This window comes from Alnus glutinosa, chromosome 1 (genome assembly GCF_958979055.1).
Source record: "Alnus glutinosa chromosome 1, dhAlnGlut1.1, whole genome shotgun sequence".
In the NCBI taxonomy this organism is placed as follows: domain Eukaryota; kingdom Viridiplantae; phylum Streptophyta; class Magnoliopsida; order Fagales; family Betulaceae; genus Alnus; species Alnus glutinosa.
The window spans coordinates 13,176,247-13,191,762 of NC_084886.1; the positions used below are offsets into that span (position 1 = coordinate 13,176,247).

The 15,516-nt window shown below is 38.5% G+C and overlaps 3 long non-coding RNA genes across 3 annotated transcripts; 2 read left to right on the forward strand and 1 right to left on the reverse strand.

Moving 5' to 3' along the window:
* Positions 1-252: 252 nt before the first annotated feature.
* LOC133873448 (uncharacterized) lies at positions 253-2,768 on the reverse strand. Its single transcript, XR_009901125.1, has 3 exons — positions 2,486-2,768; positions 1,648-1,703; positions 253-585 (listed from the first exon to the last, which is right to left on the reverse strand). It is a non-coding gene; the product is annotated as an uncharacterized LOC133873448 (long non-coding RNA).
* Positions 2,769-3,334: 566 nt separating this feature from the next.
* LOC133873437 (uncharacterized) lies at positions 3,335-6,070 on the forward strand. The gene is made up of 4 exons (XR_009901123.1): positions 3,335-3,717; positions 3,791-3,855; positions 4,104-4,160; positions 5,750-6,070. It is a non-coding gene; the product is annotated as an uncharacterized LOC133873437 (long non-coding RNA).
* A 1,791-nt stretch (positions 6,071-7,861) lies between these two features.
* Positions 7,862-8,957, forward strand: LOC133873454 (uncharacterized). Its single transcript, XR_009901126.1, has 3 exons — positions 7,862-7,897; positions 8,190-8,573; positions 8,653-8,957. It is a non-coding gene; the product is annotated as an uncharacterized LOC133873454 (long non-coding RNA).
* Positions 8,958-15,516: the final 6,559 nt, after the last annotated feature.

Genomic DNA, 15,516 nt, shown 5'->3' on the forward strand with positions numbered 1-15,516 from the left:
TGAAGCTTTGAAGATTTCCTATGGCTCTTTTGTTACACTTAAACTTTGACACAACCCTAGGTTTTTGCTTTCCGCTTTTCCTAACCAACCTTAAAGTTAACTGCTCTGATACCATTAGCTGTGACGCCCTGATTTTTTCTTTTTTTTTTTTTAAGACATACAAACAGATCTTCACAGTAGCACGACTACATGTCGCTCAGCCAACATGTAACACATGCCCCATAACATGCACCTGATAATTAGAGTTACATCTAACAGCGGAATATAATAATCAATGTGCAGCGGAACACATATCATAAGTAGAAATACATCTAATACATAACAGTTAATTACAACAAGAGCCATATACAAGTCTATCTATTTAAGGCTCATAAAACATATTACACTAATTACATACTAAAATACAGGCTCAACAAATACATATGCCACGTACGACACGAGCCATAAATAAAATACCCAAAATACGGACTACCCATTAGTCCTTGACTTATGACCGTCGCGATGTGCTCCAATCATAGCATCCCATACGCTAGGTGGACGAGCCAATATCTATATTTGCAAAACCTGCAACCAAAGCATCAATGTCTGCACGGTTGCAGGGGTTGCCGCATCCGTACATGTGGAATTATGATCCCACCGTTTTAGCATAAATAAATACACTAAGACCTCAGAGGTATACTATTCACTGAGTTTTCGCAAAGAACCAACTTTTCCTTTTTAGTTATGCGTACACTATAACAACTATCAATTTTATAAACTTTTGTTTGAAAAACCCCCATAGCTGATACAGCAAACACCGACTAATAGAAAACATTTTAAGCATACTATGCAGCTGGGACTTATACGTAGAAGTTTCATTGTTGGAAACAACTACATACATCCTTACCTACTATAATACTTTTGATTCAGTGAGACTTAGAAAACAATAGCATTTAAATTATGCAACCATCGGATAGAAATATACATAAGCTTTTTTCCATTGAGACTCTTATGCATATTAATACGTCTAACAAAACTACTCATTGTATAAAAACATCACACTCATAAAAACAATGTTATACATGCTCATGCAAGTTCCTCATGGAAATTAATCCAAGCCTCATGGGATTTAACCCAAGTACCTCATGGAAATTAATCCAAGCCTCATGGGAATTAACCCAAGTACCTCATGGAAATTAATCCAAGTCTCATGGGATTTAACTCAAGTACCTCATGGAAATTAATCTAAGAACTCATGGGATTTAACCCAAGTATAGTTTCCCGTGGGCTATAAACCTCACTTCGATGCATATTTACCGTTCATATGCTTATGTCTCATGCCTTAAAACAATACATTTCATTTCTTGAATTATGCCTTTAACACATGCTTTCAATATAAATCCATAAACAATTTAACACATCAATTCTTCAATCAATATTTCCGTAATTTAAATTCCAACATCTCACAATCAAATCCTTCAAATAAATTCAAATCACACTTCATTTCTCGTAAACACCATTGATACTTCATTATAATTGAAACTTCTTAAAACATCCAAAACATATTGTCAATGTACAGTCGATTCGGATTTATAAAACATATATATATATTTTTTACAATTCTATAACATATGAAAATAGTAGTTTCTCAGTGAGTAGAACACTCACCTTGACTGGGCAGATTTAATCACTAGGTCTCCTAGACACCACCTTGCAATGGATCACTGTGAAATAACACATTGCACTATTTATCATTTTAAATAATTAAAACCCTAATTAGCACTTGAATCACTCAAGGCTAAACTGTTGAAAAATCCATAATATTTTTAAGAGTTCCAAACGTCTACCCATAAATCTTAGACACTAACTAAAACTCAAATAATACTAAGCCAAAGTATTTACTAAGGGCTAGATATTAAAATCATTATTTAACTATTTACTCATAATATTAATTACTAACCCGCAATTAATTTCACTAACCCATAAATTATTTTCATTAACACTTATAATAATATTAGCCCTAAAATTATATTCATGAATCTCTAAATTATTTCTCACTAACATTTTCACCATAATACTAACTCTCAAATTATATTCATTAAACTTTTACATAAAACACTACCGTATTTAAAATAACATTAACCCATAAGAAAATCTTAAGGTTAACCTAAAAAATACTATTTAAACTAAATAATCATAATTATTTATTTTTACTAACATTAGAACTTAACCCATAAATACTTATTTTTATAAAACCCATAGTTAATTTGGGATTAATCATCACTATAACAGCAATTAATCCACAAATTAACAATCTAGGTTTTAATTACTTAATACCCCCAAATTAATTTAACCCATCAAATTAAGGTTTCCAATCTTAACCCATAATTTATAAATCACTACCCCAAACACAATATTATTAAACCATAGCATTTATTAAAGGTTAATCACATAAAAATACAACTAAAATTAAATACCCAATTGTTCGTGTTTGAGGAAAACTCACCAAAATTTCACCAAACCAAAACCCATTGTTTGGGTAGCCTCAAGCAAGTTCCAAGTAATCCATTACCTAAAAAAATACTAGATTAAACTCACATTTCAAGATTTTAACCAAAAATCACAAAATCAGGAGTTTAGTATTTTTCCTCAAAACGATCCTTATGCGTAGATCACATTTCCGAAGTCGGATTTGAGTTTAAACGGTTTGATTTTCGTAGATCAAGGGTTTTCTACGAAAAACCCTTCCCCCTTTCTTTTTCTTTTTTTTTTTCTTTTTTTTTTTTTTTCTTTTTGTCTCTTCAGGTCTGATACTGCCTCACTTCCTTTTATTTTTTAAATGAGGCGCACATACGCCTCACACTTCATTTTAATTTTAATTTTTTTTTTCTTTTATTAAAGAGGCCATGTGCCTCATGTTTTGGAAAGGCCAAATGGCCTTTCCCGTTTCTTTTCTTTAGAAAGGCCGAATGGCCCTTCATTTGATATGTGGGGCGCAGGTCACCCCACATATGTTTTTATTTTTTTTTTCTTTTTTTTTTTCTATTCTATTTTCTGTTCTTTTCTTTGGACTTTAAAAAATATTCTCTTGTATTTTCTTTTCTTAGCTACCATTTACGAGTTCATAGGATAAAAATACCACACTAAATAGACTTATTTTTATTTAATCCTAATAAATCCATTAAATATTTTCTTGAACATTACACGCGCACAACAATTAATCTTCGGTCCCTGTCGATCTATTAATTGAAAACTCGGTGGCGTGTTGTATATAACACGCCACTATTTAGTGGCGTGTCTAGATGACACGTTACTAATTGTTTCTAGAACACCGTGTGTAATCCTAAACATATATTTAGTGGCGTGTCATTGTAGTGGCGTGTCATAATTGTTTCTAAAACATCGCGTGTAGTTACAAACATTTAGTGGTGTGTCTATAATGACATCTAGATGGTTGCGCATCTGGATGCCTGACTTAATGTGTCTAGACGGCATGCCTGGCGCACGTATTCTATAGGGACGCACGTTCGGACGGCTTGTGATGCCCATCCAAACGGGGTCTGTTTTAAAGTGGGCAGAACACCCATTTCTCTTGGCAGCTCAGTTTTTCTTCCTCATTTCTATACGGTTTTTCACCTAAGAACTGTGATATCTTGAAATCCAACCGTCTAATCTTAGATCCGACTTCAATAACGTAATTCTCGAAGCCCGATCTACGTTTTGACTAAATGTTTTGAGGTAAATCACTGAACTCACATTTTTTGAGATTTTTGATAAATCAGAAATGAGTTTAACTTAGTATTTTCTCTAGATTTTGTGTGGTTTGGAGTTGCTAGGAGTTTTCTGAGCATTTAGTCTTGGCTTGGCGAATTTTTAGTAAGTTTTTCTTGGACCCTAATTTTTTAGTATTTTGTTAAAGTGTTGCTTCTATGTGATTAACTCTAAGTAATGCTTATGGGTTAGCAATATTGTGTTCAATAGAGTGATTAGAAATTATGGATAAATATTTAAGAATTTTAGAGTTTTATGGGTAAATTTGCAATGTGGCTTTTGAGCGATTCAAAATGCTACCTAGTGTGATTATTGGTTCGAATACTAAATAATACAATGTATTGTATTTTTAGCAGCATTTTATGATTGAGCTCAGAGTCATTTGGAAATGGGAGTTCAAGCAATCTAAGGTGATTATTCTATTCAATGAAAAAATATATTTTTATATATTATGGATTTGTAAAATATATATTGTTTTATAATTTCGAACCGACCATATGATGAAATATATGTTTTGGATAATTTGAATAGTTTGATTATGTTCAATTATATCAATGATGTTTAAGAAATGATGCATGAGTGAAGTGTGTTGAATGGATTTAAAGTGTTTGAGTGTGTGTTGTGGTTGTGATTTAAATTATGCAAATTGTTTGAGAACATGTCATGTTGAAACCGTTTTTGTTTTATGAAGAAATTATGTTTTGAATGATTTCAAAGTGTTTGATGAGATGTTGAATTTGTTTGGTTTTAAGAGAACATGATTTAGTAACAGCATGATTTTACAACATGATACGGTAGTGAAACATATACTGGTCAAGCACTAAGCATAGAGCATGTAGTATAGAACATGCATACAACAGTAGTACAACAGCAACAGAACATAGTAAAACAACAGTAAACACAATTAAACAGCAGTTATCAGCACCAAGGGGGACCCAAACCCCATTAAACCCTGTTTCATGCATGGCATATATATAGCATTGTTTTATGAGTGTAATGTTTTTATGTTATGAGTGTGATGTTTTTATGCTATGAGTAGTTTTACTAGACGTATTGATATGCATACGTGTCTTAAATGAAAAGAGCTTATATGTATTTCTATCGGATGGTTGCATGTGTTTAAGAAACATTGAACTTAAATGTACATGCATGGATATGAGTACGAAGGTTGACTGCTATTGTTCTTTAGGAAAGATGTGTTAGCATAATTGAGTTTAACTTTAATGCTCACATGATCTACTAACGTTCAAGACATAAAGTTGAAATACGATTACAGATGGTGTTGCGAGTATTATGTTGATGATATCCTAGTATGGAAGAGTAAGATGCCATGTTTCATTACTTAAATGAATATGTTGATGATATGCATACGTGTCTTAAATGAAAAGAGCTTATATGTATTTCTATCGGATGGTTGCATGTGTTTAAGAAACATTGAACTTAAATGTACATGCATGGATATGAGTACGAAGGTTGACTGCTATTGTTCTTTAGGAAAGATGTGTTAGCATAATTGAGTTTAACTTTAATGCTCACATGATCTACTAACGTTCAAGACATAAAGTTGAAATACGATTACAGATGGTGTTGCGAGTATTATGTTGATGATATCCTAGTATGGAAGAGTAAGATGCCATGTTTCATTACTTAAGACTTATGTGTAGGCATGATATCTGTAGATGGAGTGATCGTGTGCGCATATGTTTAAGGTACCGTTGAAAAGTATTATTTTAGAGGGGTCTATATGTAGAAACTTCCAAGCGGTAGACTGGAACATCTACATATGTTCACGGCTATATAGTATGTCTTAAATGTTTTCTGAATAGTCAGTGTCTACTGTATTAACTATTGGTCAATTGTGGCTAATATAGTGCTCGTATGACTAAAAATTAAATAAATGTTGGTTCTTTGTGAAAACTTAGTTAGTTTAATATCATTGAGGTCTTAGTATGTTTTATATTGAGACGGTGTACTCATTCTTTCACCTATGCGGATGTAGATACTACCACAACTGTGTAGATGATATTCCTATGATTGTAAGTACTCCTGAGGCGGATGATGATCCGGTAGCTTTCTATTTGGGTTACTACAATTGAAGCCCATAGCGACAATCGTAGTGGGATTGAACTATAGTGTCCTTATTTTGAGTACTTTTGTTTATGGCTTGTGACGTATGTGTCACCTATTCTTTTGTATAAGCCATTCTTTTGTAATAGTTATATGTTGTTAAGTCTTAAACAGATTGACTTGTGTTATGTCTCACTTTTGTATAGACAACAGGTTTCTTTATAGTTATGCATTTCCGCTATGTTTGATGGTATCATGATGTATTCCGCTGTAGATATAACTCAGTATATCATGTGCATGTTATGGGGCATGTGTCATATGTTGGCTGAGCGACATGTAGTCGTGCCACTGCGATGACTCGTTTTATGTTTTGTATAAAAAAAAAAAAGGGTCGTCACACTGATAGTAATTTTGAGTGTGTTTTTGTGAATCATTGATGGGTTTTAGTGCTTGAGAACATATTAGCTTTAGTGAGTTCTTCATGGGTTAAATTTTTCACTTGTGTTAGGGGGTTTGAATTCTTTACTTTATGTGGGTGTGAGAAAAACTTGGTTTGAAATCAAAAGTTTGATTATTTCATGGAAAGCGTTGTTTGAAAGATGTTTTATTAGTTTGAATTTCATAGTTCATTTTGGTTTGATGTACTTGCTGTTGGCAAACTGGATTCAGTTTACGAGAACAAAGGCCTTGATTCATAATGTGAATTTTTCAAACATTGAGGTCACAATTGTTTGAGCAATTTGTCTGTCTGGCTTGAAAAGTTAATCTCGGGTGTTTGGAAATTGTGGTTTGGTGTATTCTCATAGTAATATTTTTATAGTCCTCAAGTTTTTCATGCCATTTTAATTTACTTTTAAGGTTCTTATTTTTTCAAATTTTAAATAGGCCCAAAATCCTCTAATTTAAGGATTTAGCTACTTTTATAAAAGTGCATTAGCACCTATTGTATTGAGTCATTAAAACTGGGGAAGTTTTTGTTTGTGAGCGAAGTTTCATTGAACAGCCCCAAATGGCATTTTTATTTTTCCTGTTATATCCTTAAAAGGAGTAAACAGTTTTGCTCTTCATATCAAAAAGTGTCATCTTAGTCCATATGATCAAGTAGGTCTCTTGGATCTCTATCATTCATTCTGAGTTTGTGTCTTGTGTTTGTGCACATTGTATAATTACCGCTCGTCATTCTAATGAGATGGGAAAAAAGATCTTTGTGAGCATTATCATTATTATGATATGTATGAGCTGGTATCAAGTGGAGAGAATAAAATCAGTACAAATTATATTATTTATGGTTGTGGAAAAGATCTGCAAGTATATTGTTCATTTCTTTAGATAGTAACTCTTTTTATTCTAATTATGAAAGCAATCATAAAAGAAGCGATAATGAGATTTGTGAAATGTTTGTGACCTCAGTTTCATTTTTTGTCCAAATATTAACGGCCCACCGTGGGTGCTGAGATTGACACATGGCACTATATAAAGATAAATAAAAAAAAAAAAAATTAATTAAAAATAATAAAATAATAATTTAAAAAAAAAATTGTAAAAAAAAAAAAAAAAAAAAAAAAAGGGTGGTTGAGCCACCCCCCTTGGCCACCATGGGGGCATTTTGGCCAAGGGGGTGGCTCCTTGGCCAGTATAGGGGTGGTTCGGCCACCCCAGACCGGCCAAGGGGGTGGCTCAGCCACCCCTCTTCTTCTTCTTTTTTTCAATTATTTTTTATTTTTAAGTAATTTTTAAAGTTTTTTATTTTTTATTTTTTTTATATAGTGCCACGTGTCAACCTCAGCAGTTGACACGTGGCAGACCGTTAATATTTGGACGAAAAATGTAATAGAGATACCAAACGAGTTTACCATCAATGAAACAAATGAAAATTCAGCTACTAAATTTAAAAAAAGCCTAAAATTTAGGTACCAAGAGGGTATTTAACCCTTTATTTTATGTAATTGTTTTAGTGGATGACATATTAAGACTGTTAATTGTGTAGGAGTATGTTGAACGTATATGGTGATTAAGATATTTGAACAATACTCCTCATTGTAGTGGTACAAAGAGCTTTGCGAGGATTGCACATGATGATGTATGTGCACTAATTCACCTTGTGTGTGTGTGTGTGTGTGTTTGATTTTTTTTTTTTTTTTCTAGCAGAATATTAGGGATAGCACTCCTCCTATTAGAGCAAAAGCCCATATTAAAACACATTAAAAAAAAAAAAAAAAAAAAAAAAAGGATGGAAGTTATCCAAACGACATAATAAGGGAGAGATGTGTATGTTACTCACATGCACTCTATATTATTTTACTTATGTGTGTGATTAAATCTTTACTATTAACATATTTGACTAACGCACCAACATTTAATACAACATACAGGAAAGGGTAGAGGAGCTCATACCAACCCACCCTGCTGCATTCTCGAGCATCACTCAAAGTTCGGTGCTCTGGACACCGAACGACGCGTATGACTTGGTGCATGTCAATAAGCCCGAGTATGTTGGCAGGGTTTTACAAGTTGGGCCAAATGTTCTGCCTGTGCTATTCATTCATATCATACACCCTCGTAGGCACGATCACAGAGTTCGAGGCAAGGCACTTACTCACAAGAATATTTCGAGCAGGCAATCGAGAGAGTAATAATGACTAAGCAGGCCAAATGGGAGGCCTGTTTTAGAGCCTTTGAGTCACGTGTCAATGCTAAGATTTCCGAGCCCGCTGTCACTCAATAGACAGCAGTGCATGACAGAGCTTTTGAACCAGGTTTGTTTAGATCTCTAATTTTGACAAGATATGAATCTTTTATCTTGTGTGTTAATTTCGTTTGTTTTACCATTTTCAGGTAGTGCAAAGCATGTTGTGAATACGCCCGATGAAGATCTTGGTCACGACCTCAATTAACCAACTAGGTAATATTATATTTTTATTATCATCTTTGTACAGTATATTATTCGAATTGTTGATGTATTGTTGGAAATCTAAATTGTCTATGTCAACCACCAATAAAATCATGAGGCTAAGTTGCGAGTAAATGTGTAATCGTCTTTTATATGTATGAAGTAAGTGTCACAAGGGGGAGTGCCCCATAAAGGTACTTACTCCCATAAAGCAGTTGAGACTGTTGGTTCTATAATGCAACGTGTTCATTTGGTGATTTTGTGTCAATAATCAATTCTAGTTTTATAATTATATATTGTTGTTTCCTGATCTAAGGTTGAACTCTGTGTAACTTCATTATGTTTGTCTACCCCTGTTAAATTGTTAAATTGTCGCCATAACCCATTTGATTGTTGCCTAAATTACCTTCGATCTTTTTTCTCTTTTTCTTTTTCAACTCCAGACAGAAGGTAGCAGTTACACTCATGGATACCATATCTTTCCTTGACAAGTTTGAGCAGGGAATTAAATCATGCCATGAAGTTTGACCATTATGCTATGACTAAAATATTCTAGTGTATATTGTGCTCAAAGGTTTTGCAGCTTGTCTGTTGGACTTGGAAGATAGTGGAAGTATGTCCATGTTGACTTGATCTTTGCTGTCCTATAGTTTTTCACTTTCCTATGTGTTGAGACAGTTTCCAGTAGGTGACGTGTAGATCAGTGATTCATCAGAGTTCTCCCTCTTTTTCTTCGATCTGCAAACAAGACCAAACGCTGCGTCCGGGGGGGGGGATGCCGACAACCTCACTCCAATGCTTAAGTAAGTGTATTGTTCTTAGAGAAAATGCGTAAAGTAAGGTTATATAGATTAATCAGCGTACCTTAATGAATGAGGGGACCTTGGTATTTATAGAGACTAAGGAGCAGTTGAGATTATTCCTATATATGCGGGAATCGGTAGTTGATGAAGACGTGGCCTCGGGCGCACGGATATTCCGGGTTCCACGACCGCTAATCTCGAGCGTTCGATCTTATACGAGCGGCATGACATTGGTGAAGCTTCGGGAGCACGATCTAGTCTGATGTCGTGCGTCGTGTCCCTTAAATCCCGGGTACTCCTGAGATAAACGAGGGTGTTAGTACCGATTGGTATCCGAGTTGGCTACATTCGAGTCGGGTGAACAAGTTAGGCCCTGATGATCTTGGCGGGCCTGGATGGATGAAATTCTTGAACCGCTCAAGCCCGGTCAGACGGGTCCAATGGGCCTTGTGCTCAAGCTGGGCCTGACTACCAAGGAGTACAATACTTTCCCCAACAGCTACCCCCAAATTCTCTTATGCAAATTTTGTGCTTAAGAGAATTTAAGAACAATTAACTATCTTTAACTGGCTTTATGCTCTACAACGGGGTCAGATGCATGCAGTCGAGAATAATCAATTGGCCTTTGCTTTGTAGCCCAAAATCGAGTCGGTGGCATACCTGGGAGGTTTCATCTTATCTTCTGCTTCAACCGAGAGCCTCTGTTGCCATCTTTGATAATCCCGCTCTTTTCCTTTTATTTGAAATTTCAAATTCAAATTTCAAATTTTCAAATTTTCGTTTCTCATCAAAATCTGCAGGCCTCGGGATTTACTGACGTGCGTCGGCCGCGCATTAAATGCGATTGGACGTCAGTTCGTCTTTTAAGGCTTGTTGCAGCTGTCAGGCGTGCAACCGGGGGCTCTTCGACTGCCAGTTTGGAGGAAGGGAATTTGGGTGAGACCCTTCGACTACCGGTGATTGGAGACCGGCTAACCCGGGTCACCTGCTAATATAAATATTCTTCCCACACTTCGGCCATTCTTATCTCGAATTTTCTTTGAACTTCCAAACCTCTCTCGACTTCCTCCGAAATTCTACCGCATATTATTTTCTCATTTTCTCTTGTCAAATGTCTAACGCGGAAGCAATCGACGTCCCGGAGCTTGAAGAAGAAGATACTTTGTCCGACAATGATGTGATGCCCGAACTGGGTGACAATCCGGTTCAGGGAGAGATGGTCCACCGGCCTCTTGTCCCCCTCGATTGTCGAGGGGCTTCGAGGATTCGTATCGGGGACGAGTTCCGTCTCCGGAACAATTATGACATTCTTCTACCAGTCCTTCTCCACTTCCAGAATCCAGTCACCCTGGAGATCCAAAGGGGTGATGTCGTTAACTTCCGTGGATTCACCTTCTTATTGAAGTAACGAGCGGCTCGTTCTTGGTACGCTGCCCATGTTACCTGTGCTTCATCTCTTCTTTCTTGTAACAAGTCCAGATTGAGCTTGATTCCTTCATCATTGAGTCCCGGATTGTAGTGTGATACCGGAAGCTTGGCGATCCAACTTCAGCCGAGATGACCGCCTCGGATCCATAAGCTAAAGAGAATGGAGTAGCACCAGTGGGAGTGCGTGTTGTGGTACGGTAAGCCCAAAGTACTTCGAGGACATACTCTGCCCAAGCTCCCTTTTTCCTGCCGAGCTTCTTTTTCAGTGTCTTGAGTAATGTTTTGTTCGTGGCTTCCACTTGCCCATTTGCTGGTGGGTGAATCGGAGTGGAATAATGATTTCGAATCCGAAGTTCGGCGCACCATTTACGAAACGGTCCGCAGTCAAACTATTTTCCGTTGTCAGTAACAAAGGCATATGGGATGCCGAATCGACATATGACCGAGCTCCAAAGAAACTTTATCACGTTGTCGGTGGTGATGGTGGCAAATGCCTCGGCTTTGGCCCATTTGGTGAAGTAGTCTACCATGACAAAAAGGAACCTCCGCTTTCCCTTTCCCGGTGGCATGGGTCCGACTATGTCGACCCCCCATTTTGCGAATGGCCAGGGCGAGGTGACCGGGCTAAGTTTTTTAGGGGGTTTCTTCATCACCCGAGCGAACCTCTGACACTTGTCACATTGTCGAACCAACCTGATCGAGTCCTTGTTCATTGTTGGCCAGTAGTACCCGGCTCTCGTTGCTTTGTGTGCTAGCATCCGAGAGCCTGAATGGTTCCAACAAACCCCCTCGTGTATTTCTTTTAGCACATATTCTGCCTCAGAGTTCGTGAGACACTTGAGAAGTGGTTCGGTATATCCTCTTCAGTAAAGTAATCCTCCGATAAGCACGTACCGGGCTGAGTGCATTTTCATCTTACGAGACAGCAGCTTGTCCTCGGGTAAAGATCCACTGCGGAGGTACCGAACAACATCAATGGCCCATTCGGGATCATCTAATCTTTCTTCGACCTCCATCATATCAAGCTTCGGGAGGATTGAAGGTTCGGTCTGTATTACCACCTCCCTTGTAGATGTTTTGATGACAGGCCCAATTCCAGAGCCCATTTTGGAGAGAGCATCAGCCTTGACATTTCCTCCCGAGGAACTTTTGTCATGACAGTTCTGTCAAAGTTAGACTGATATTCATGCACCTTGTCGTGATATTGAATCATTTTTTCTCCTTGGGCCTCTGCAAGTCCCTGCACATGGCTTACTACCACCTAAGAATCACTTCTGACTTCTACGTTCTTTGCTCCCATCTCCCGGGCTATGCAAAGCCCGGCCAACACGGCCTCGTACTCCGCTTCATTATTGGTGGTCACAAAATCCAGCTTGATTGCGTACCGAAAACTTTCTCCATCCGAGCTTGCCAGAATGACACCGACTCCACTCTTCCGGTTAGCTGAGGAACCGTCTACATATGCTACCCAGGTCTTTTTCTTGGGCAGTTCTTCGCTCTTGGGTGTATTACTGAATTCCAGGAGGAAGTCAGCTAGGACCTGACCCTTGATAGTTCGAGGATGGAATTCTATGTCGAATCGCCCCAGCTTTACTGACCAGTTCACCAACCTGTCAAAAAGGTCTGGTTTTTGTAATATCTTCTTCAGTGGATACTCGGTCAACACCCGTATGGCATGCGCTTGAAAATATGGCCTTAGTCTTCGTGCCGAGATAATTAAGGCGAAGGCCAACTTTTCGATCCGAGGGTACCTCTCTTCGGCTCCATGGAGTGCTTTGCTGATAAAATAAACCGGTTGTTGGATACTTGAGTCTTCTCGGACCAATGCTGAGCTGACTGTCGAGGGAGATACTGCTAGGTAGAGATATAGTATTTCCCCTTCGCCGGGGCGGCTCAAGAGCAGCGGATTGGTCAGATATTCTTTTAGCTTCCCGAAGGCTTCCTCACACTCACTACTCCATTCAAAAGTTTTCCTCAAAATCTTGAAAAATGGTAAACATTTGTCTATGGATCGGGAGATGAACCGGTTTAAGGCTGCTATTCTCCCGGTCAGCTGCTGCAGTTGCTTGGTGGTCCGGGGAGATTGCATTCCGAGGACAGCACTCACCTTCTCAGGATTTGCATCGATTCCTCTCTGTGAGACCATAAATCCCAAGAACTTCTCGAAGGAAACGCCGAAAGCGCATTTGATCGGATTGAGCTTCATTTTGTGAGTCCTCAGCGTCTCGAAGCATTCTATCAAGATTCTCAGGGTGATGCAAGCTTCGGTACGGTGCCCGGTGGTATCGTGGAAAGCACAATACTGATCGGCATATGGTGAATTTGGATTCACAAGTACTGGCCTGGGTTTCCGGTACATGGGATCCCGCTTTATCTCTATAAGGACATCCATGATGGGAGCGTTGAGGGGTGTCCAATTGTGGTCTCGAAGCGATTCTTGGTTTTGCTTTGGTTTTGCCTCTTCTCCTTTCAGGGCTCGCCTACGTTCTTCTTTCCGAGGATCCTTTTTCTTCTTCTGACGCTTAGAATTGGAAGGGTGAGTCTGCTCAGATCCTAGTAGTGCCCGGAGCGTTTCCTCCTAGTTGATGTACTTCTCGGCCTTATTCATGAAGCCGTCTAGGTTCTGTGGAGGCTTTCGGGCTATGTCAGCCATGAGGGCGCCATCTTTTCGGATTCCTTGAAAGAGGGCTCCGTATATGAAGTCGTCGGTTGCTACCTCAGCCTCGAGCCACGACTGGTTGAGACAGTTTCCGGTAGGTGACGTGTAGATCAATGATTCGTCAGAGTTCTCCCTCTTTTTCTTCGATCTACAAACAAGAACAAACGCTGCATCGCGGGGGGGGGGGATGCCGACAACCTCACTCTGATGCTTAAGTAAGTGTATTGTTCTTAGAGAAAATGCGTAGAGTAAGGTTATATGGATTAATCAGCGTACCTTAATAAATGAGGGGACCTTGGTATTTATAGAGACTAAGGAGCAGTTGAGATTATTCCTATATATGCGGGAATCGGTAGTTGATAAAGATGTGGCCTCGGGCGCACGGATATTCCGGGTTCCACGACCGCTAATCTCGAGCGTTCGATCTTATACGGGCGGCATGACATTAGTGAAGCTTCGGGCGCACGATCTAGTATGATGTCGTGAGTCGTGTCCCTTAAATCCCGGGTACTCCCGAGATAAACGCGGGTGTTAGTACCGGTTAGTATCCGGGTCGACTACATCCGGGTCAGATAAGGCGGGTTGGGTGAACAGGTTATGCCCTGATGATCTTGGTGGGCCTGGATGGATGAAATTCTTGAACCGCTCAGGCCCGGTCGGGAGGGCCCAATGGGCCTTGTGCTCGGGCTAGGCCTGACTACCGAGGAGCCAGACCAGCACCACAGGGGAACCTTCCGGAGATACACACAATTTCTAGGGTTTCGAAGGAGGAGGAGAGTCCAGCTCGGCTCGGAAGGCATATGCAAGGCAGATGAAGGACTTCGAAGTGTACTCGGTAGAGAAGCCTCCAAAATCCCAGAAACGCGAGGATCAGGTAATCGGGTTCTCAGACAATGATTATGAAGGAGTATCCCTTCCACATACCGATGCTTTGGTTTTGAGCTTAGCCATTGCTAACCACAAGATACACCGCATCCTTATTGACACTGGGAGCTCGGCTGACATCCTTTGTAGGTCAGCCTTTGAGCTCATGAAAATAGACCGAAGAAAAATGGTTCCGGCTAGACACTCACTAGTGGGATTCACGGGAGAACAGGTGCTCCCTCTCGGGTCGATAGAGCTCCCGGTAATGGCAGGGGTATACCCGAGGCAAAGGACAATAATGGTCAAGTTCCTAATAAAAGTAATGTGAATTAAATATATTTTCAAGAGATTATGGATTAAAAAAAGAATTAAAACAAGTCCAAAATACTAAAAATCGGCCTAAATTATTTTTAAAATCGGTTAAAATATACCATACTAGAGACCCAAAAACCCAAAAATTCGAAATGGCCATTATCTATTGCGAACAGCGGATAATAACCGCATGTATGCTGTTAGTAAAACTTTGATGTGAATGCGGATATGTATATCTAAAAGTGATATCCTCATTTTATGGATCCAGCTGCGAATATTATAAATAACCGCATATGCATGTACGCCTAAGTAATAAGAAGTGATTAATATAATATAAAGTAAAACGAAGTTTTGAATTTGTTATAAGGAAAAGTGAAAAAAAATTATGTTTTGTAGTAGGATTTTTGTTTGAATAGTAATAAAAAAATGATTTATGTGATATAAAAAGTTTAAAAAGAAAAAGAAAGATATATTTTGAAGTTTACTTTTTTAAAGAAATGTGGGGTGTTGGGTGTGGCGTTTGCCAAATTAGCCCAGTACTTTGCTCCAAGCAAATTTTGAGTCGACCATCTATTTATTTTGACGTATTTCGGTTATAAGGTGTTGTAAAAAATATAATATATATTTATCGTTTATTCAACGGGAACATATGTTATAATTTTTTTTTCAGCACTTAAGCCTAATCTTGTTTAGGCAAGTGAGCATCATAAGAATTTTCATATATTTGCTGTCTGAATTGCTAG